General features: G+C 38.9%; 1 protein-coding gene across 6 annotated transcripts in view; it reads left to right on the top strand.

Annotated features, from left to right (window-relative positions):
• The window catches only part of RHOBTB1 (Rho related BTB domain containing 1), a 111687-nt gene that overhangs the window by 39577 nt on the left and 48634 nt on the right, over nt 1-23476 (top strand). The window contains exons 1-2 of one of the 6 annotated variants that reach the window (XM_036026916.1): nt 10197-10289; nt 13049-13099. The gene's annotated coding sequence lies outside the window, so the exon portion shown is untranslated. Of the gene's footprint in view, nt 1-10196; nt 10290-10625; nt 10974-11074; nt 11094-13048; nt 13100-23476 lie in introns of those variants that run through there. The other 5 variants (XM_036026915.1, XM_036026918.1, XM_036026917.1 and 2 more) reach the window with 5 other exon arrangements.

The following is a 23476-nucleotide window of genomic DNA, read 5'->3' on the forward strand; positions in this document are numbered from 1 at the left end:
CACACTTACTTACTCATTTGGGCCTGCCTTTTAGCATTCTCAATATCAATTAGCATTTGATTCAGGTTGGTTTTAAGGATGGGAGAAGGAAGGAATGTGAGCTGACTCCTAGGACTTAGTGGTGGTTACACCACTGTACCAAATTGTTTGGGAACAGCTGAAGTCACTCAGAAGGGTATCTCCAGCATATTAAGAAATAAGGCCCAGCTGTAAAACTTTTGTAGAATCCTACATGATAATAGTTCATTACTGTTCATGAAGAATATCAGCAGCTAAAAAAGTTATGAATTTAATAACGTGTTTAAATGAAAAATACTTCATCAACCATGATAGCACATACTTAATTTTCAAAATAGTGATGTTCTTTTCAGACAACAAACTCAGTACACACATGAGTTCCTGTTCCCTTTGCATCACATACTGGATGTGTTTGAGCATCTGTCCCTGACGAGTTATGGACCACATATTTAGACTCAGAAGATGCTTTCTAATACTGGGGCACTGCTTCTATGCTACCCTAACTAATTAGAGTGTTTTATAATCAACATTGCTGCTATATACTGCACTGGCAATTTAAGTGAATTCATTTGTGCTGTGTAATGATAGCTGGCAATTATCTGTGGTTTGGGATAGCCCAGGGCAGCTACTCCTTAAATAATTGACTACAATGACCCACATGTCTGCCCAATCAGAAGGAAGCCTCTGTGTTAAGCTATTTGCAGTGACTGACCCATCGGTATGCTGTTTTTGTATTATTTACTCTGGTGTTCACAAAGTGTGTTCAGTGGAACACTGGATTGTTGATCACGAAGAAAGGTTACTTAGTCAAATAAGTCTGGGCAGCCCAAAATGAGACTCTTATACAGGCATAATCTCCTTTCACACAGAAATGCCCTGAGAAGTCTTCCAATAAGAAGTATAACTTCATTCAAGAAGACAATTCCATATAAAGTATTCCCAAAACTTACTTGACCATTTGAATATAAGTAAAGGACTATTCTCCATTATTCACAGAGTTTCACACAGGGCTGGTCCAATAGAATACACTTTGGGAAATGCTACTTGTCTAATGTATTTCATCTTTCTATTTACAGTCTAATTCACTATTCAGTCATTCCAAAAATGCTCATCTACTTGCCTTTCATCCAGTTTTTCTCCCCTCTCCTCACCCTTTCCAACCAGGTTGCCAGATTTAGCAAATAAAAATATAGGGTACCGAGTTACATTTGAATTTCAGGAAAACAACGAATAATTTTTAATATAAGTATGTCCTAAATATTACATGGGACATTTGAATGTAATTAGGTGTTCCATATTTTATCCAGCAGCCCTAACCCCAAGCCACATGACAGCCATCCACGAGTAATTAAAGAAACTCAGCTCTATTCAGTCATAAGGATATGGAAGTGAGTCATTCAATGCTTGTTGAATATGTTTTTTGAATCTTCCATAATACCACAAGTGTGGTGCGGCACTTTTTGAGGCCGCTGTATCTTTGGCCTTTTTAAAACAATTTCAACATGAAAAACGTAATTGCTCTGGAACTCTGAACTGAAATAAACACTTTTATGCCAATGTGAGCTCTTTCATTTCACAGATGAGGAAACAGCCTCTAGAGGAGCGATTTGATTCACCCAAGGAAATTCTCCCACAAGGAGATGGTAACAGTCAGGCTTGAGTTCTCACCACCTAACGACTCTCGAGCCGTGGTCTAGACTCACAAGCAGGCCATCTGCACTGTTGTTTGCTGTATTTGGCAGCGCTGAGAAACACCAATTCCAAAAAAAAAAAAAATGGTAAACTGGTGTTTGTGTTTTAAATTATAGAGTTATCTAAGTTCACCTTTTTAATTAATACAGTCACAATAAGTTAAAATAAATTTAAAGCTTACACTACACTGGATATGTTAATGTTTCTTATATCCTTCAGAAGGCACGTTGGCATTTCCCAGGATCTCAGTTGCTATATAGTATGTGAGAATACAGGACTGTCTTTGTGTGACTATGTGCTTCTATTTATAAACTATTGTTCAGGATAGATATGCTTTTTTTTTTATCCATTAGCCACTTCAGATGTGTTATTCAGAAGAAACATCAAGCCCAGCAATAATCACACAATACAAGCAGTAATGCTTATAAGATCAACAGTTGTGACAGGCTCATTTTTATAGAAGTGGAAGAACTATTTATAGTCGCAGTGAATGTTATATCACCTTTACTACTCAAAAACAATTTGTTGCAATTGGAATACTGAAAACTGCTAAGAAAAAAGTCACTTAAGTATTTCTTTTTGTTTCCTGTGAGTGCCACACTTAGTAACCATTTCACACAAATATCATTGTCCCTTCAGGTGCCATGTAACTTAGAAAAAGGAGTAAGGGACCCAGGGTCTTCGACAAGGACTCTGGGTTGGCCAAGAATTAATAAGAAGCATCTCTTTTGAACTAATGGGTTTTTACGTGTTTAGCTTAATCCTTCTCTAGATAAATGTGAGTATTTAAACATTAGGAGATATTCTTTCCTTGAGTAATTGGCAATGATATACTTACTAGGAGCCTAAGTCCCTGCCTTAACCCATACTGCCCATGCATTTAAATCAAACTTCGTAATCACATCATCTGTTAAGATGGGCTGCATTCTTCCTGCATAACCTTCCCATATTATCTCATCAACCTGACATTGCTGGCACAAGGTAAAACAAGTGTAGTATCCCACTTGTTTCATAAGGAAGTGGAGCAATGATTTAGTTTCTTAAGGAATTATTAATGAATGAATTAGAGATTGCCTTGTATATTTTTCCATGTTTAGTTTTATGTGACATGGTGGTGGTGAAGTGACATCACTCACAGACAAATGACTCTCAGGTGTCAGCTGGCTTGTCAAGGACCCTGCCAGTCCTGATGTTGTCATGTCATGGAGATGAACTCTCTTCAACCCTCTTTGACCTTTAGCCTACCTGAGGTTTCTGTAATATAAAGTATTAAAGTAACTTAACTGAGTTTGATATCAGAATTTAAGAGGAGCTCTAGCCCATTAGTGTTCTTATTACTCAATGTGCTATTGTGTGTTGTAATCAGTATTACTTGAACTGAATGAGTAAGGAATGGTAGATATGAAGTGCTAATTATATGAAAGTAGTTTTTTCCCCTATGAGGAGTTCCTTCCTTACGATGAATAATATTTAAATAGGTATTTGAGCTCTAGCAAGTGACTTGACCTTTCTGGCCCTCGGTTTCCTCATCCATAAAATAGGAGTGATAGTGGTCCCTTCCTCATTGACTCATTTCAAAGAGTTAATGTGAGCGTGAAAGCATTTAGCACCCTGCCCAACATATGTGGGAGCTTGCTAAAATATTAACTGGTATAATTAGAGATTAAACAGTCAGGTGGTGATCTTGATGTTTACTGCTATTATTCATGCACACTAAGCACCTTACCTGTTTATTACACTTTGTTCTTTGCAAAACATTTTCATAATCTCAACTGTCTTTTCATGGGTGATCTAAGTAATGCTGGCAATGATTATAGAAGAACAAATAAAAACATGAATCATAGTTTTCCCTTCAAATTGCCACATAGATGGCCTATATATAGACCAGAGGAAGTTATAATTAAGTTGTATTATAAAAGCTTTATCATTTTCCATTATTAAAAACCATCTACCATGGGCTTTCTCACTGTTCGAGGCACTGTGGGGATGAAAACACAATAACACTTCCATGCCTTCTACCAAAACTTCAGTTTCCTCTAAAACTGATGCTGTGATGGCAAGTGAGGCTTTGTGCTGGCCCTAGGAGTCATCAGTTTATGTTTACAAGCTAAGGGATTATGCTCCCTCAATATCGATTTGACATGTTTAACTGCTTATGTCTTTTACTTGCAATGCAGTTAACTACTTGTCCACAAAGGGGAGTTTACCAAGTGGTAAAATAGAGGTCACATGAAATATTAAAGTAAATATAAATATTTACAGAGCTAGGGAGAGACTGCCGTTGTGTGCATTGTGTTACAGGACCTGAGTCAGGTCCTCTGTGCTTTTACACGAGGAGCCATTACAAAAGGAGGAGCGATGCCAATTCAGGAGAAGCCTCACAACTCAGCTTTTTTCTGGGGACTGACTGGTGATGTGTCCATCCAGGTCACTGGTTTTCTCAAGAGATTGTGTCCTTTTAAAGCGGTACCTACACATAAGTTAGTGTACTATGCACTAATTTACTTCAGAATATTGCCTTCCACATGATCAGAAGATCAAGGTTAGAAGTCTGGGTTAAGTAGGATTCTGGTTTCCCCTCTGCTTACATGGAGCAAGTCACCCTTGAGGAAACTTCATTTCCCCATCTTGCATATTTGAGAAAATAACTCCCAAGTATGTCATAAAGATGTATACTAGAGAAGTCTGGTAAACAGAACAATGTGATATGAACCTGGGTGGAATTATTTTTCTTAAATGGGCTGTGTGTATGTCTGTGAGTGCGCAATCCATATATTTTTCTAGTTTCTGCATGTCATTTAGCTCACTTCTATAGATGGAAGAAAAAGCAGCAATTGCAAGTCATTGGCAGAGCAGAAATTTCAAATACTATACTTTCTATTTTATAGAGAGAATTTGATGGTGGCTATTATGTATAATGCTTACAGTCAGCATTTGGGGATGAGTGGTGGAAATGATATAGCTCCTGTGTGATTGATCTTTGGTACTCTCAAATGAAATGATACCTTGTGCTGCACATTGTTTTTAAATGGCCTCGTAATTTACGAGTCCATTTTTACATTTACCTGAGTGTACAGAACTTCACATTTTACAAGACATTTTCCCACAAACATTATTTCATTTAGCCTGCTTAACAACTTTTCAGGAAGTTATTATTCTTGTCTTGGTTTCCTATATGGAGTTGCTATGGATTAAAGAACTAACACAGAACTACGTGGCTAGTTAGTGGGACAGCCAAAGCAGTACAATTTCATTTTTCTGTGCTTTTGACTATGCGGTGCTTCCTTAATATGTGTTTGGGGATTTTTTCACTTGTTTAATGAAGAGAAACACAGTTTTGTATTTTTTGTATGAAACAGTTGGTCAAGCAAGATCGTCTTAAACATGCTATAACTCATAAATCTTTTCATTTATTTTTAATTAGGTAAGGTTGAAATCTAGCATTAACACCTTTTGCAAATATTAGGAATGTCGCTTATTCCTGAAACAAATATCCCTTTCACATGAAGATTTTTTCCAGTACAGAATCATATTTTTACTCTAAAAAAAATCAAAGATACACATTGTGCATTAGACTGTTTTTCTTCTTTCTAGAGGTGTGACATACGTGTTTTCCAATTAGCAATGCCATACTAAACAAAGCCAGACAGATGACCATAAAAGCTGTTGGCTACACTCTTACACATGCTGAGCTAGACCAGTGGAACATGACCATCTTGGTAAGGGAGATTTTGACAGGAAGAAGAATGTAATTAGAATTGTGGAGGTTGCATAATCGCATTTTTGTCAAACTTGCCCCATGCCCAACAGAAAACCTAATGAGTGGATTCATACAGAAAGGATTTTATGCAAACCTGCAAAAATACATTTAACATGGTATAAGAAAAGGATACCTTTTTGTTGACTTCCAGATCACAGACTATATCCACTGGTGCCCAGTAAAATAGGAACTCCAATGTAAATAAAAAGCACTTTTGCCTTCATCGAACTGACAACTAAAGAGCACACAGTATTTAATGCGTCTATCTTTAAGTGGATAATTAAGGAAATTTCAGGATTGGTCCATCAAATTAGCTTGAGTCTTCATGTATTCATCTATGAACACATATATGCACTCTTAAAAGTATTTTAAGATAAATTCTTTTAAATATTTTTAAAGCTTTAAAAGAAGATTCTCCTAGAAACTACATCAGGACTGACTGATAACTGGACTAAACACCCAAGACTGGGAGTTCATTTCCACGTGTAGTTTTTAGGTAGAGAACATCTCTTTCAGTTGATCCCCCCCAGCCAAGAATAACTCAGATTACCCCAGAACAGTGGACAGAAAGTAGGAGCTTCAAAGATCTCAAGAGCTGTCTTGAGTAACACCTGAGGTAAATTCCCAAGTAATCAAAATCCCACGTGGCTAAAGCCATTGGGCTGAAGGGTTTTCAGACTTTCCCAAGTAAAAGACCTATTAGCACAGATTCATGCAAAGCCCGCCTGTGCTTGGAACACCAAGGAGGAACAAAAGAATCATAGTGGTAGGTTATCCACGTTGTTGCTTTCAACCACATGAAAGCTGAGGCAGGGGCACGGACGCAATGCCAGAGCATTGACTAGCCACGCAGTAGTCTGACAGCTGAGAGAAGCACCTACTCTGGCAGAAGTACTACAGTTCCTGAATACAAGAAGGTGTTTCAGGAGAAACAGAGGTCCTTGGAGGCTCAGGTCATTTTCTTCTTGACCTTTACCATTTAGCATAAGGAAGGACCCCAGAACCGGGTCAGTCTTACCTTTCTGTCATTAGCTGGAGCTGCAGCTGGCCTTTTGGGCCCACACTCTATATCGCCTGGTAGTGGGAGCCAGAGCCCCAGTTCTGAGAAGCTGGAATGCAAGACGATCTGTACAAGAAGTCCACACTAAACTGCTGCTTAAGTCTAGGGTCCAGAGGCCTATTCTGTTCTTGAATGCAGACGTGTTTCTTGAAAAGCCAGAAAACCCAAAAATGTGAGTCATTGTCTCGACGATGTCACCAGCCACTTCGTCTGTAAAGTACTGCAAAGTTACTGGCTGTTGTGAAAGCCACCGTGTTAGCTCCAGGCATCCTCTCCCATGGCTGTTTCTTCGTGTCTTGCTACCTTACACGTCTATTCTTAAAAATTGGCATTAGAATGAGTTAACTCTCTTCCACGTCTTCAAACCCTGCTAGTAAAAACTCTCTGCAACACCTGAAACTTGCCACCTAAGGTAATAAATGCCCTCTTTATAGCCAGTGACAGCATGGAAGGAGAAAAAGGCCCACTGCACTGACAGGCCCTCCCTGCAGGCCTCTATTGCGTTATAGCCCTGCTGAGGCTCATGGGCGGCTGGAGGCGGTGTCTGCGCCTGCGCCTGCGCAGAAGCCAGGACTCCCCCTCCAGGGTCTGTTGCTGTGTGTTAACTGGCCTCTGAGTGTCGGTTGCCCACCACTGAGATACATGTTTATAAAATAATAGCAAAAAGACCCCATCTATAGAAGTTTTATGTAAGTACTTGAGTATGCTTTACATAACTACTTGAGAATATTCTCTGTAAAAATGATGGCAGTAGAAATGCCGAACAATAGGGGTTGAATTTTAAATAGTTGAGGTAGTATTTATCTGCCATTTGAAAAATCTCATGGTCCAAGAATATACTTCTTTAAAAACTCTCAGAACTCAATAGTATAAAATAAGTAAACAATCCAATTATGAAATAGGCCAAACACAACAGACAGATGCTTTAGCAAAGAGATATGGATGGCAAAGAAGCCATGTGAGATTTTCAACATTATTAGCCATTAGAGTAATGCAAATTAAAACCACAATAAGATGTCCCTATGAAACTATTGAACAACTGATGTTTAAAAAAATAACAATAATACTAAATGCCAGTGAGAATGTGAAGAAACTAAATCTCTCCTACTTTACTAGTGGGAATGTAAAATGGTACAGCCACTCTGAAATGACAGTTTCTTAGCATATGACCCAGCAATTGCATTCTCGGGCATGCATCCCAAATAAATAAAAACGTATGCTAACACAAATACCTGTACACAAATGTTTACAGAAGTGTTGTTTGTAATAGTAAAATACTGGAAACTACTCAGACATCCTTCAATGAATAAATAGTGGAACATACTCTGGCATGATAGCATTTTACTTAGCAATAAAAAGGAGTGAACTACTCATACATGCAACATTCTGGATGAACCTGAAAGGCATTCTACTTAGTAAAAAAAATCAATCTCAAAATATTACATATTATATGCTCCCATTAATATAGCAATCTCAAAGTGACAAAACTTTTTTTTTGAAAGGAGATAGAGAACAGATGAATGGTTCATGGTGGGGGCATACAAATGAAAAGAGGTAGCATGATGAAGTACTTTTGTCATAATGGAACAGTTCTCTATCTTGATTGTAGAGACTTTTTTTAATCCTATTATGTTGGTAAATATTTACTATAAAAATTAGCCAAAAGTTTTTACACCCACTTTTGTTAAGTGTAATCCTGAAAGTATTTAAATAAACGGTGTTGGTTTAATTAAGCTTAAATACCCATTTTATATATGTGTTAAAAGCAAACAGCATTGATTGTATTAGCAAACTTGTATTTTATTATCCAAGTGTGGATAATTTTGTGGCAATAAAAAGAACAGGAATAAATTCATGACAGTGATTCTGGAGATCAACTTGCTATTGTTCCTTTTTTCTCCTTTCCTGTTGGCAAAATAGAATCTGTACTCCTTGCTGCAGTTTCTCCAACTTTTCCAGGATTCAGGGTTTCATGTGTAAAATTTGGGAGCTACCCATAGCATAATAATGGCAAATTCTGAGGTCACTGCCCTAGTCTGGAAGGACTTTATAAAATAGTGACTTTTCCTCTCCCATATCTTAATTACTGTTTGCATCAATTAATTTTCCTGGAAATTCTTCTGGTCAGTTTCCCTCAGATTTACACATCCAACTAGGCAATTTCATGATGACTATTTGTTCTTTACCCCTTAAAAAAAAGCACCCTTTGGAAGGCCTATCTGAGCCTTCTCAGATGGCTCCCTGAGGATGGAAGGCAACTTATGAATGGCTGCCTGCCACTCAGAGTCTTGTATAGGTGCCTTTCTGGTCCTAGCACCTACCTTGCTTAAGCATACAACTTAACTTTTTAAAATGTATTACTGAGGAAATTAAAGAAATGAGAAACATAGGTTGTCAAAAAACAGGTTAGTGATAAAATAAGCCCTTGGCCCAGGCTGGCCCAGGTACAAATGCAATGTCAAAATCTCAGAAAAACTATTTCTGCTTGCCTCAGTTGCCTCATCTATAAAATGATTATGATATTAATAGCATCTACCTCATCAATTGTTGTGAAGATTGAGAAACTATGTCTTAAACCTCCTAGCCCATTGCCACATATGATGGCTGCAATGCATGTGATTCCCATTTCTTTTGAGTTTCTACGCTATTTCTTAGCCTCTGGGGTAGTTCGAAAAGATTAGGGATTGATAACTCCATTTCCAAAGATAGTTCAATAAGGATGGCTTAAACACAGCAGGTTGCCCTTAATACCTTTCCTTTTAAAAACATTGAATTTCACTATATTCTGGAGAGTCTGGGATATTCAGAAAGCATCAGGCAAGCCTTTGTCTCTGAAGGAAATATAAACTAGTGCGGAAGGGTAGGGACACCCAATAGACTAAAACTCATCTGGGGAGCCTGGAAAGGGAGAGGAAGTATTCCATCTGGAAGACCAAAGATGGTTTCCTGGAAGAAACTGAGGAACAGCGAGGTTTGTTTGCCTTTTGAATTTAGCCTCTGTGCTCTTTCTTAGGGGGTATGGCAAAGAGATTGCCCTTGCAATAAAATATGATTCCCTTTTTCCCAGACTTCAGTACCTCAGAACATACTACCTGAGAACTCCTTGAGAACTAAGCACTCATGGTTGCCATCTTTGCATCCACAGCCCTTGACACACAGCCTTCTCAATAAAGGTTTATTAAATGAATAAACCCCTTAAGGGAGCTGAGCGTATCAACACTGTTCCTCTCCAGGCTGGGAGTGATTTTCACAGGCCATCTCAAAGCTCCTTGAGGGCCCAGACCAGTTTGGTTGTGTTCATCCTCACCCCCTTAGAACTCGACAGGGTAGCTGACATTCTGTAGGCACAACATGTGAAGCATGCAAAGATACCCCTGGTCTTGTCCTTAGAGGTCACAGTCAGCCTGGAAGAGTGAGAAGATGGACTATCATAGATTTGCAAGGATTCTGACAACCCATGAGCAGACAGAGGTCAATTTCACTTCCTCACTAAGCCATCTGTTGGAGGTTGTAAATCGGTCGGGGGCAGCTGGTGCGTCCTTAAGCCCTCTCCGGGGATCCCAAGAGCCAAGTCACCGAGGAAGGTAACCCAGAGGGGGGAGCCCGCCAGCACGTGCAGCCGCCCAGGGGAGGAGGAGGCTGGGCTAACGCAGCCCTTAGTCAGCAGCTGGGCTCGTTTTTGAAACAAAAGCCAATGTCCTCCCTCGGAGTCTGCTGCCGGTCAGCTGCTAGGGGAAAGAAATCCATGCTGCCCAGCCGGTTAGTGGCCCAACTTACTTTTCCAGAACCTGGGACAAAGGGCCAGCAGTTGTATGGGAATGGGTGGGATGTTAGAGATGGGAACGGAGACACAATCCGCAGTGACCTGCCCCTCCCAGAGGCTTGGGAGAAGGGCCGGGGTCTTCCATGCTCTGCGCATGTTTGTGCGGGGCAATCCGCCCCTGAGCCCAGGCCCCCGTCTGCGTAAAGCTGAGGCACCTTTGCCACCAGCGCCCCAGCGCACAGACACATCAGGCCCTGGTTTCATGAATGAAATCCAATCGTGTGGATATAAATAGCCGTGAAGGTTGCTAACGTCACAGTGCGAGCGGCTGCCGCCAGCGCGGCTGAGCTCGGAGCCGGGAGCTCTATTCCGCGGAGCTGGCCCGCCTGGGAGTGGGGTGTGGGCAGGAGGAGAAGAGGAGGGCTGGGGGGTGGAAAGAGGCGAACCCCTCCGTCCCCGGACAGAGAAGAGCGGGCGCGGCGCTGGGCGAGCCCGCCAGGCGAGGCAGTGCCATGCTGCCTTTGTGCAAAGTTGGGCGGCGGGCGGCACGCCGCACGCCGGGGCCCCGCACACCCGCGACCGCGCGCAGTCGTGGCTGCTGCTGAGTGGCGGGGGACACCCCCCTACCCTCCCCCCAGCCCTTGAAGGCGGAGAGAGCTCGCGTCTCGCTCGGCTTCAGGGTAGGTTCTGTGTCGTGAGTGCGCTATGGTTTGAAACTTCTCGGAGCAGCCACTGCGGAGGAGCCCCCACCGTCCCGGCCTCAGCGGGTGGCATGTGGGGGCCCCGGGCCGCGCCACGCGGTAAGCAGCGTCCCGAGAGAGAGTTGTGGGACCGAGCTTCCTTAGGAGCCGCCCTCGCCTCTCAGACAGGCCGGGAACCCTCACACCGGAGGCAAACAGAAGAGAGATTTCTAGGAGCGCCCGCACAGCCGCACCCCTAACTCGGAGCTGAGGAAATGAACAACAGGCATCCCTAGCAAGCTGGCTGTGCCAGGGAGGGGGTGGTGCCGCGCCGACGAGAGGGCTCTTTTCTCTGGAAGGATAGTGGCAGGGAGCCGGAGGTCCCGAAAGGGGGGATAAGCTTGCCCCTTTGACGCTCGCAGCCCCTGTGAGTTGACCGGTCAACCCACAGTTTGGAGCTCCCATCCCCCGGCCCCGTGTCTGTGGAGTCTGTTGTGAGTTGCTGTGACAACAGTAGGAGCTGCCATGAGGGGCTTGCAAAACCTCTTACCTTGCCTCTGCGTGCTCAGCTTTTGGGGGAACAATGGGGGTGGGGGTTGTGCAGACAAGGGAATCCAACCTCCTCTCCAAAAAAAGAAGTGAGAGGAAGGCACAACTATGTAAAAATATATCATTAGATCCTACTGTTAGCTGCGCCGTTTCTATCCTCAGCAGTATCAAACATCTCAACTGAGGAGCAATGTCAATATTTAGACTTGGACAAGCCAGAAAGTTAGAAGCGAGCGCCAAGCACAGGGTTTTGACTTGGCTTTGCACGTCAGCACACAAGCTGTGCCTTTCGAGCTGACTGTACACATTTGCTGGGGGGAAAAATGCATGAAGGTTGATATATACACAAAGGCACCCAGACCTCCCTAGGAAGATCTAGGACGACCAAAAGAGTCTGCTTGACTTTGAACTTCCCCCAACCTGCGCTGTTCATTCAGCTGTTGGACCCCAGCCAGATGCTCAACTTGAGGTTTCTCTAGTTTGGGGCTCTCCCACCCCCAACCAGGCTGTGCTGCATATTCTGTACTGAACTATGTATCCTCTCTACACTGCAAAGATACTATTATCAGTAGTTTTCACCCTTGTATACCCTCTCTATCCACAGATATACATAGCCAATAGTCTGTGTTTGTTCTCAGGCAAGCTCTGGGCTTTTCCAAATGTACACTAAGTTTGTTTACAAACACTCTTTAAAAAATTGAAATTATATTTCATTTCCAATAACTTCATAGATGCCTAAGAGAGTCTCTGTTTGCTAGAACATAAACACAACTTCTTGTCCATGTAAATAACGTTTGCATCCTACTCTGCAGGTGGAGTGGGCAGAAACTTTTCAATTAAACAAAGTTTCCTCTAAGGTTCCTGGCTCATTCTTGGACATTTTAGTTGGAGGGGGGTTTAATCAGTTAATTCCAGTCTGGAAGAATGAAATAATGACGAAGCAATAACATCATGGTCAGTATTCTTCTAAACTTGACCATTGATCATTACTTTCCAAAGTTTGGAAGGTAGTGTAAAAGTGAAGTACAGAAGGCTGTGTGTGGCCAAGGGGTAGCAACAGAAACACGGGGAGTTCAATGTCATTGCTCAGTTACACTACTTATTGACTATTCAAGTATAATTTAGTAGAAGAGAAACAGAATCATTTGGACTTTAGCTTATGATAATATTGCCTAAAAATGTTATTTTGGAGGAATAGTATGTCTGCTTCTATGACTTCTATATTATAAAATGCCTATGAGATTTTCCTCATTCCTATCGTTGGATTTGTGGCCAAATGCTTTTTTTGTAACACCCCTAAATGTTCAGAAATATATTTTCACAAATGCTACAAAATGTTAACCTAGCTATTTCAGGATGTATTTGACCCAAAGAAATGCTACTTACACATTGGCACCTAACAAAAGTGAAGCAGATTCTACCCCTTTGGGGGAGGGGATGAAAACAACTTATGTTGAAAATTTTAGTAGCGCCCCATGCATTCCTGGCAAGCAGTAAGATTTATAGTGTTTCTCTCTTTTATGCAGGTAAGTCCAGCTGTGAGCAGAGTGTTTTGTTGTTCCCTTCCAGCAAGCCAGGTTAGTGTCTTTGTGCAAATCCGTGACCACAGGTTAAGTCTTGCTACTAATTCTGAGCATGTATTTTGAACAGGTTTCTTAGTTGACTTGTCTTACAACAATTTGTCTTTGTCATATTTTAATAGAATAATTTATGAGCATCATAAGTTGAATGATTATTGAATTATTCTCTTTACTCTGTGAGTAAAATGGTGCTAAAATGGACCTTAAATCAGTTTGTTCTTCAGAAGACTATTTTTTGGGGGAGAGGGAGCTGAATTGCTTAGAAGACTGGAGATCTGGGTGCTTGATAACTGAGGTTTTACTTAACACTCCAGAGCTAGAAGAAACTTGATATGATAATAGTTGGCATTTTTGAGCATGAACCAAAGTTCAGGTAATGAGTTGCATTCTTTACATTTACGTCCCATTCTACATCTAAAAAAAAATCCCTTTGATGTGAGATTATTATCTAGATTCCCAAACAACAGATGACAAACTGGAAGTTCAAAGACGTTAGAAAATATGTTCAATTCCTAGTTCTAGAAAGTGGAAGAAATAGAATTTTTTAAAAAGTTTTATCATACTCTAAAACCTAAACTCTATGGTTGAAAAGTTCTTCTCCAATAGGGAAACTAGAGCCAAGAAAGGTTAAATGACTTACCTAATGTATCTTAGTAGTTAGAGTTTTTATCATACTGTCACACACACACACACACACACACACACACACAAATGTCATTTTCTAAAGTAAAACCAGTGAAATAATAATAGGTATTCATGTCTACTTACTGGCTTGGGACTGTCAAAGATTGAAGAGTGTTTTTGTCAGGGAAGCTTTGTTCTTAAGGAACGTACAAATACATTTAAAAGACAAGATTGGAAATGTTCATGTATGAACAAATTAGAGAATAAATCAAGATTATATATTCCAAAAGGCTGAATGGGAAGTCATTGGTACATTTATGAGAAGTTCAGCATTTTCCACTCTGTGGAATTACTTTGTCATTGGAAAAAATATTCCAGTACATATTTTGTCTGGATAGATGATAAATGGGTGAGAGTTTAAGGAAGGACAGAATGTAGAATTTCAACCAAACAGAGATTTTGCAGTCATCTAGAACCACTAAATTACAGTACAGCATCTCAGACTCAAACATGTTATTGCTTCAAAAGCATTGCAACAAAATTGTGAGTTGTTTGAATATGCATAGCACCTTTGAGAAAGCATTACAGCTTGGCATGTTGCTTAAAATTACTGTGTTCTTTTTGGAACCTCAATTTGTCTGAAATGTGCCATGTAATAGATTTGGATACATAATAGATAAATCCCAACCAAAGTCCTGAAAATGGTCAATATTTAAAAATTAAATAAGACATTTTCGGGTTTTGCCTAGGTTGGTAGTCTTCTCTTCTTTCTTTCCCCTACTTTTTATAGAATAATTTGTAACACTTGTTTATCTTTCTTAGGGAGTATTATATGAAGGACTAATAAAAAAGAAATGGGAAAAAATTACTAAAGAAAACCTTAATATATTATCTTTTTTTAATGTACTGATACTGTCAACTCAAGCTAATAGCCCTTAAGCTTAATTAGTTAAGATATACTTTTAAGCATTTAAGGGGTGGTTATAAGCTATCCTATAACACCTTTGTCCTGTAAAAGTTGTTACATAGTTTATCATTACAAAATAGCACTATAATATGATGTTGTTATAGAATGTATTATTACAAAAGAGCATTATTATATTGAAGAGTTGTTATATAGTGTATTATTACAAAACAGCACTATTATACTGGGAAGATCCTATCACAGGTTGGTACCTCAGCATCTACTGATCGTTGATCGTAAATATATCAGTATAACCACTATAAACCTATAATGACTTCAAGAGTAAAATTATGCTCTGGGTCATATAGTGTTAGCACCAAAAGGGATCTTAGAATTTGTGTGATATCTTTAATGCTAACTTAATTAGCAATCAATGTTCTTTTTTTTTGAACTTCAGAATGTTTTAGTTTATATGCTTGACTCATCTCAAAACATGACTGGAAATACTTAAAATTTTACTATGTTTTTGCTCAGGAAATTTACCTGTAGAAAACAGAAGAATTTTTTTTAAATCTTCCTGTTCATCTTCATTTAAAAAAATAGGCAGTTCAATCTCATTAGTATTACTTGGGCTTCATGTAATAGGACTGGTTCAAAGAATTCAGGTGATCTGAATCTGGTTCTTACATTCATCCCTTTTTCTCCACCCAAGCGTTGACCAACCTCACACATCAAAAAGAAACTTGGAGAAAGAAGGAAAAATAAGTCACAGAAAGTAGTGTAGAAAGGGACAGGAAGTGGCAGAGTGTGTGAGTACTGGTGGAGGAGCGGTGAAAGGGAAAGGGGAGGGCGCAAGGCAGTCACTCAAATGGGTGGCGTGTGTGGATTATTATTTATATGTCATCATCAGACTTGTTTGGTTTTTTATTATATAAGCAAAGTGAGTCACCTCCTCCTTTTCCTAGAAGCTTTTGTTCCTGTGCACATAGGGCAGAAATTGGGCAATGGGCAAGTAAGATACTGCAATGAAATGTGGGTATGACAACCACTCTCCAAATGTCCAGGGAAACTCTGGTCTTCAAATACTTTGGTAAGGTTTCACCCACTAAGGGGTGAATTAGAAAGTTTTTAAAAAGAAAGAGAGAGATGCCAATATGTCCAGAAGAAGCAATTACATTTTTCCCTTCTGCATCTGAATTTACGTATTGCACAGACACTGTTCTTGACAAGTTCTCAGTTCTAATGAGGTTACCGTCTCAGGTTCCACCCCTCTGGAGAAGTTTCCCTTGAATTGATACCCAACCATAGTTCCAACTCCTAACTACCACTGGAAAATAAAAAACAACACTTGTGCTCCTACTAGAAGCCAGACACTTTTACTACATGACAACTGATGTTCATTATCAATTTCAGTTTTACAGAAGCAAAATAGGGAATTCAGATATGTTAAGTCAAAGAGCTAATAGGTGGTAGAACTTGGATTTTCACCCAGATCTAAGAACTTGTCTATGTATTCATTTTAAAGGAACACCTAGAAATAAAAACAACACTTTAAACCATTTTATTCCAGGTTATTCCTGAAGATGGTAGAGTATAGGAGTTACATAATTATTTTTATGGGTTTTTTTAAAAAGTCTAATGTAACTTGAACCATATAGCAGGCTTGCCTCAATAAATTCGTTAACTCTTCGGGTCATTTCTAATACATTTTGGTAGAAGTCTCTATCTTAAACAGTTGAGTCATGTGGGAGGTTGAATCATAGATCCAAAAAAGTTCTTAAGGTACTCAGTCCAACCTCGTGTATGTGAAAAATAACTGCCACCTAGAGAACTATTAGAACTTACCCTCATAGTTACCCTTACTCTCATAGTTAATAAATGACACATCTGGAGTGGAACCCAGGCTTCCAAGTCCCAGCCCAGGGCTCAATTCTATTACATAACACTGGCAGAAAAATGCCAAGTCATCTAAACCCTCCAACTTAGCCAAAATTACAACCATCAACTATGCAATACATCTGAAACCTAAGATACATCCAGAAATGGGTGATAAGAGGATCTGGCAATGCAAAGATATGTTGGGTACTAAGAGAACCCTCACTTATCTTCACTGGCACTGATATAGAACAATCCTTTCCTCTTATTCAAGACACAGCAGCCCCATACTCTGATCCCTGCCAAGCTTTGTTGAGCAATTTGTTTTATTCAAGTAAGGAACTCTTTAATTGTGTCTGTGGAGCTCCAGATTTTTACTAACTATGTGACATGGCTGAAGTACTTTCTTGGAACCTCATATTTCTAATCTGTAAAATAGGGACAGTATCACCTCACCCAGAGGATTACGAGGATGTTATGAAATCACACATGTGGAACACATGGTAGGAATTCAATAAGGGTTAGTTCTCTTCTTAGTCATCCTAGACTATTTCAGGGGAAAATGTTGAAACACATTAGAGCAGTTCTACCTTTTTACCCCTAAATGTACTGAAGTCATTTAAAATCTGATATCACAATGGGTGGTTTTAGTATCATTTTTCCTTGGGTAAAAACAGGCACGATGTTCTTTCTGGTACTAGTGGCCCAATCACAATTTGATTTGGTTCCTTCACACAGGATTGCCAAAGTTTACTTGAATTATTTCACTGTTCCAGTTCTGCCACAACTAATACCAAGCTCTTCTTGGAGATTTGTGACTCTCATTTCCTTCCAGACACTAAGTATCTAATGTGTTTTCCACACAGACCTTTGCATCTCAAAGCAGCTATAATATTTTCAACCAAATAACTAAGAAATTATTCCCAGAGAATAGTATTGTCAGTAGAACATTTTTGCTTTCAATTTCAAAATATGTGACACTTTTCTCCCATCATTTCAATTAACTCTATCATCGAGTATTTTCTGTGTGCTGTCCCTGGCTTTACTTTTTGTCCTGTGTTGCTGACTGAGATATTGATAGGAAAAGCATAAGCACTACAATTTCCCCCTTCTCCCTCAGCACTTGATAACTGCCCTGGCCTAAATCACATCTCTGGTAAGTGTCTCATCACACTCTTCTCTCCAGCTGCCACACTCTGCCATGTGGTACTTGATGCCCTGATTTGACTTTTCCAAGCCAAGTCTTTGGCAACATGTCCTATTCATCACGTACAGAGAGGAAAGCTCCTGTTGTGATTTTTTTCTTTCTTGTACTTTTTTTAACTCTTTAAATTAATAATCTGAGTGACCTAGAATAGCCTTTAGTTACCTAGTGGTACAGTTACCCTTTCAATATTTATTTGACAAATGTATGTTGCAAGATGCATGTCCTTTTCCACGGGTTTAGGGGTAGCAATTATGTGTTTTCCCCAAGTGTTGTGAAGTGGCTAAACTGGTTTTAGAACCTTAAAGATCACTAATGGCTAGATTGTCCCTAACCTTATTACTAATCTCAAATTTGTTACATATAAGTTTCAGCTCATACCATGGAGGGTTTTTTAAAAGAATTTTTATTTATTTATTTATTTTAGACAGAAGGGAAGGGAGGGAGGGAGAGAAACACAATGTGTGGTTGCCTTTCGTGCGTCTTTTACTGGGGACCTGGCCCACAACCCAGGCATGTGCCCTGACTAGGAATCTAACTGGAGACCCTTTGGTTCACAGGCCAGGGTTCAATCCACTGAGCCACACCAGCCAGGGCCCAGGGACTTTATTTTTAAAGTAGTGCTTCTCAAACTTTAGTGTGCATACAAATCACATGGGCCTTTTGATAAAATGCAGATTCTGATTCAGGAATTCTGGGGTAACACCTGAGATTATGTGTTTCCCACAAGCTTCCCATGGATGCCAGTGCTGCTGGTCTGAGAACCACATTTTGAGTAGTGAGGTTCTAAAGTACAGTCGTTACTATACCTTATGCTAAAACTCATGCCTTAGAATTACACTCCCACCTTATTTTGTTTGCTTGTTTCTTAAATCATAATAGAGAGTCATGGAATCTTAAATATGGGAAGAATGTAGACAGAGGTGTGCTGGTAAATCAACCAGCTCTCTGGAAAAAAAAATGCACTTATGTGCTTATGTAAGTTGATCATAAATTTTACTGACATAAAGAATGTGTATAGCATATAATTTACAAACAGTAACAAAATATGCAATACTCTTTATTGTAAATTCCATATAGTCCATTGGGTTTCACAGAATGTTGTTGGTTTTTTGCAGAAGTCTTTTATCCAAAGCCTACCTATGATACAATTGATAAAGAGGTATAACTCACATATAAACTCTGGCTGATAGTTTTCTTTATGTTAGTAAGACAAAGGGGAAAAAACAAAGTCACATGTCAAAACTGTGTACATCGATTAAAAATACAAATGACTTCTTTACTGAACCAGAGGATGGTTTTTAAATACCGTAAGGATATTTCCTTAAATGTGCTATTCACAGCGTACCAGCTGTGTATCACATATACTTTTAAGTTTAATTTACATTATTAGCAGTTTTTTAATCATTTTCTTAAGACAATCACCAGATCATTAAAGCTTTTGTGCAGAGGTTGCTAACTTCTGTGGTGTAAGTACTCCCCCAAAGCCAGTTTCAAGCTATCATTAAGACAGAGCCTAGAGTGGTGACGCAATGGGGCAGTAACACACAACTATACAGTATTTTCACCATGCAGATAAAATTGTCATAAACAACTTCAAAAATACAGATAACAGCAAAATGTAGTAAAATAAATAGAAAATGATGAGTTTTGAGTATTTAGGACCTCTCTTTTAGTATCAGTTATTTAATCAAAACTTTAATTTTTAATACTGACCCTATTTTAACAGGCTTGCAAAAATCCTAAAATCTTCACAACCAGCTCTCATGGGTGAATAGGGACTGGTTCCAGCACACGGCTAGGTGTAGATTATCTGTTCCAGTGGCTCTCAGCCTTTGCTGCACTTCACAAAACCCCAGGAAATATGTAACCTACAGTGTTGGTCTGCATTAGGGCCCAGGAATAAGAATATAAAATATTTCATCGGTGTGTATCTTATTTAAAGAAAAATACACAAATCATAAGTATATTACTTAGAGAATTGTCACAATCTGCACATACCCACATAACCAGCACCTACGTACAGAAACAGAACATCACCACCCAGAAGGCCTTCTGAAACCCCTGTTCCGTCGCTGCCCAACTGGGTAACCACTATCTTGATTTCTAAGGCCATCAGTTAGTTTTGCCCGATTTAGAGCTTTTATAGAAAACAAAATCTCTTTTGCGTCAGGCTTTTCCCCTCAATGTTGTGTTTGTGTTATGTAGCAGTAGTTCATGCATTTTTAGTGCTGTGTAATATTTTGTTCTGTAAATAGACTTCAGTCTTGGATTGCCTTCTCTCCACTCCTTCTCCCCTCATTTACTTCTCATACAGTATGACCAAGGCCACTGATTCTTTCATGTGACAGTGAGCTTTTAGTACCATACGCCATGAAGCTGTGCTTCCTTTCAGTACAGAATGTTCTCCTGGCTCTTTTCATATAGGTTCACCCACTCCCCCTTTCATCGAGACATCTGCTCTCATGTGCTCTAAGTGGGAATGAGAGTTGGCCTTACATCAATAGTGTGGAGAAATAATAGACATGATGGAGATGTAGCCAAGGCTAAATTTGGCAGCAGATCATTCAGGCTCCTAGAAAGAGGCTTCAAGGAAGGGAAATTGTTTCCCTTTGTGTGTATTAAACAAAAATTAACAATGAACCTCTAGAATATTTTAGATTCTAATATTTTTTTTAAATCTGTTTATTTGAAGTAGACCAGGGACTCTTTTCTGAAACAGAATTGAAATCTCTCAAAGTCTGATGACTTGCTCTGAAAAGATTAGAGAAGGAGATTATCGTGTTGTATTGTTCCCGCCCTGGTGTTCTGCCACTGTTCTTGCAGCATTGTTCTGGGCGGAATGGCTATGTAGTTTTCTTGTTTGGGCTTATTGAGATGATAGATTCCTCTTTGGTATAACTCAAGGGAGCTGAATGACCCTGAGCTCCAAAATGATATTGATGATGAGTGGGATATCTGCTCAGAATGGAGAGTTTCCAGGAACAGCAGGACTATTTCCTACGATATGAAAGGCACTTCACATAAAGCTCTCAAGGTATTCAGAGAGAAGGTCAAGAGTAGACATTATTCCATATAATAAAAGAAGAATATTCTAGTCTTGGGTTTTCCTACTTTCTCACCCTCACTTTTTTGTAAAACTCATTGTTATAAAAGAACACATGTCCACTATAGAAAATATGGGATATATAAATAAGAAAAAAATAAAATCAATTATAAGAGTAGATAAGAAAAAACATAAAATCCATTTTAAGAGTAGTTGGCATTCATATTTTAATGTATCTCTATACCAAATGTTTCTGTGTATACTTAGGCCCATAATATTTAAGGAATGATGTTGTTATTCTGTAATATTTTTATATATTCTCTTTTCTTTAAAGATTTCCCATGAATATATAACTGTAACAATAAATGTACTCCTATAACACATTTTGGGTGGCTATATACTCTCTTATTATATGGACATTTATTATTGTTGTTGTTTTAACCAATCCCCTGTAGTTGTATTTCTGAAATTGTTTCCAGTATTTTATTTCCACAAACAATGATATGATGGACATCCATTTAATGGAATCTTTTTGTATATCCTAATTATTTCCCCAGGAATGAAGTCTTATGACTGGTGAAAGTTATGGACATTTTAAAGTCTTCTGAGTGCCAGTTACACTCCTGAATAATGGTAGCATCTTCCGTTCCCATAAACAGTGCCCCATCCTGCTTTTTAAAAATGTACAATCTTTCATGTAATAACTTCCACCAAGAGTTGAAAGATATAGGAACATGTCCTGAAAACACTAGCGAGAATCTATATATTGATGTCAGCCAGTAATCTTGAATAAAATATGAGATTTTAAGCAGTCTGGTTTTTGTCCACCAGCACTTTTGCATTTATGCACTAACTTTGCTAGGAAATTCTAGAGGGAACAAAACAGTTTTCTTCATTAACTTCAATCAGAACATAACCTAATCCTAACTGTCATATTATAGTCTCATAAATGATTAAATGCAATTGTGTGATTGTCATCATATCTGAAGGTTTCACAGCAAGTGGTCTCTCTGGTAGTACAAAAGCTGGCCCAGTGACATCTTCAGAGAATGCTTTCAATGAAAAAGTTGCCACAGAACCCAACAGAGACTTTTCTTCATAAGGATGGATTTTTAAGCATGTCTCATGTGCAGATTTGATTTTAACTTTCTCAAACAAACACAATTTTGACTGTTTAAAGGCTTGACCAATATTTTAATTATTAATTCTTAACAAAGCTTCCTGATTCAGTCCTTAGCAAAGGCTCACCCACATGAGGACTACAAGCCCTCCAAATCCGGTGTGCAGGGTCTTTTGTTGCCATTTTGACTTTAAAAAAATTATTGAAGTATAACATACATAGCAAAATATATAAAGATCATAAATGGACAGTTCGATGAATTTTTGCAAGCAAAACTACCCATGTAACCACCACCTAGATCAAGAACACCACAAGCATTCCACTTCTCTTCAATACCCCACTGCACTCTCAGTGCCTTTGAAATGCTTTATACTTTATGTTCAGTGTAAGCCATTCATTTATAGAATTTGATTTTTCACTGAACCCTTACTTTATATGAGCTAGCTGCAGTCAGCTTTGCTGGAGCTATCTTCCTTATAACTGAAGATATGTAGAATCTGCCTTTACAAGTAAAGACTATAATATAAATTTGTGCACTGAGTGTATATCAATATGTGTTTTTGATTTGCAGGTACACAAATACTGTACACATACAGTGTGTATACAAACAAGTTAGGGATTTCTTTCTTCTTAATGAGTATAAAATTGAATTAAACTACATTGATCCAAGCTTAAAATATCTTACTTGATTTTCACAGAATAGTTCATGTGCTATGTTTCCAAACAGCGTTCTTAAAATTACTCATTTCAGTACTAAAAGTATTGTCTTTGAACACTCAAACTTTAAGAACCAAGAATCTTTCATCTTTTTGAGATAGAATTGTTCATATGTGTCCTGGGTGTCCACACCTGTCTCTATATCATTCGATTTTTGTTTGATACTCAGCAAGATATCTTTACTTAAGAGTCTGAGTCAGGAAAAAAACAGGTTTTACAAGCTCACTATGCTTTATGAATATATGGTTTTGAAAAATAACTTATACATCATCAAAAATCATGTATTATTACCGAAATGTATCAGAGTACCATTAGTAGAATTAACAATCCATGGTTATATTTACATGCTCATTACTTTTGTAAAAGCTAAAATATTTTCCCATTATAGAAGTAATACATGTAAAAATGTTATTCAGTTGTAAAAAGTAATGAAGTACTAATACATGCTGCAACATAGATGAACTTGAAAACATGCTAAGTAGAAGACAGACACCAAAGGCCACATATTATATGATTCTGTTTGTAAGAAATGTCTAGAATAAGCAAATCCATAGAGACAGAAAGTAAACGAGTGACTTCCAGAGCTGAGAAGAGGGGGAATGGGAATGGTCACTAGTGAGCATAGGGTTTCCTTTTGAGATGATGAAAATGTTCTGGAATTAGATAGTGAAAATGGTTTTACAATTTTGTGAATACAATAAAGCATCCTGAACTGTACACTTTAAAAGGGTGAGTTGTATGGCACGTGGATCTTATCTCAGTTTGCCAAAGAAAGGTAATATATTTTCACTGCAAAAAAAATTGGAAACCAAAAGAAAGCAGAAAAACTGCAACAAGTTAGAGTCCCGTTATTCGGCAACAGTCACGCTCGTCTGTTTAGTGTC

The sequence above is a fragment of the Phyllostomus discolor genome, chromosome 5, assembly GCF_004126475.2.
Source record: "Phyllostomus discolor isolate MPI-MPIP mPhyDis1 chromosome 5, mPhyDis1.pri.v3, whole genome shotgun sequence".
NCBI lineage: Eukaryota > Metazoa > Chordata > Mammalia > Chiroptera > Phyllostomidae > Phyllostomus > Phyllostomus discolor.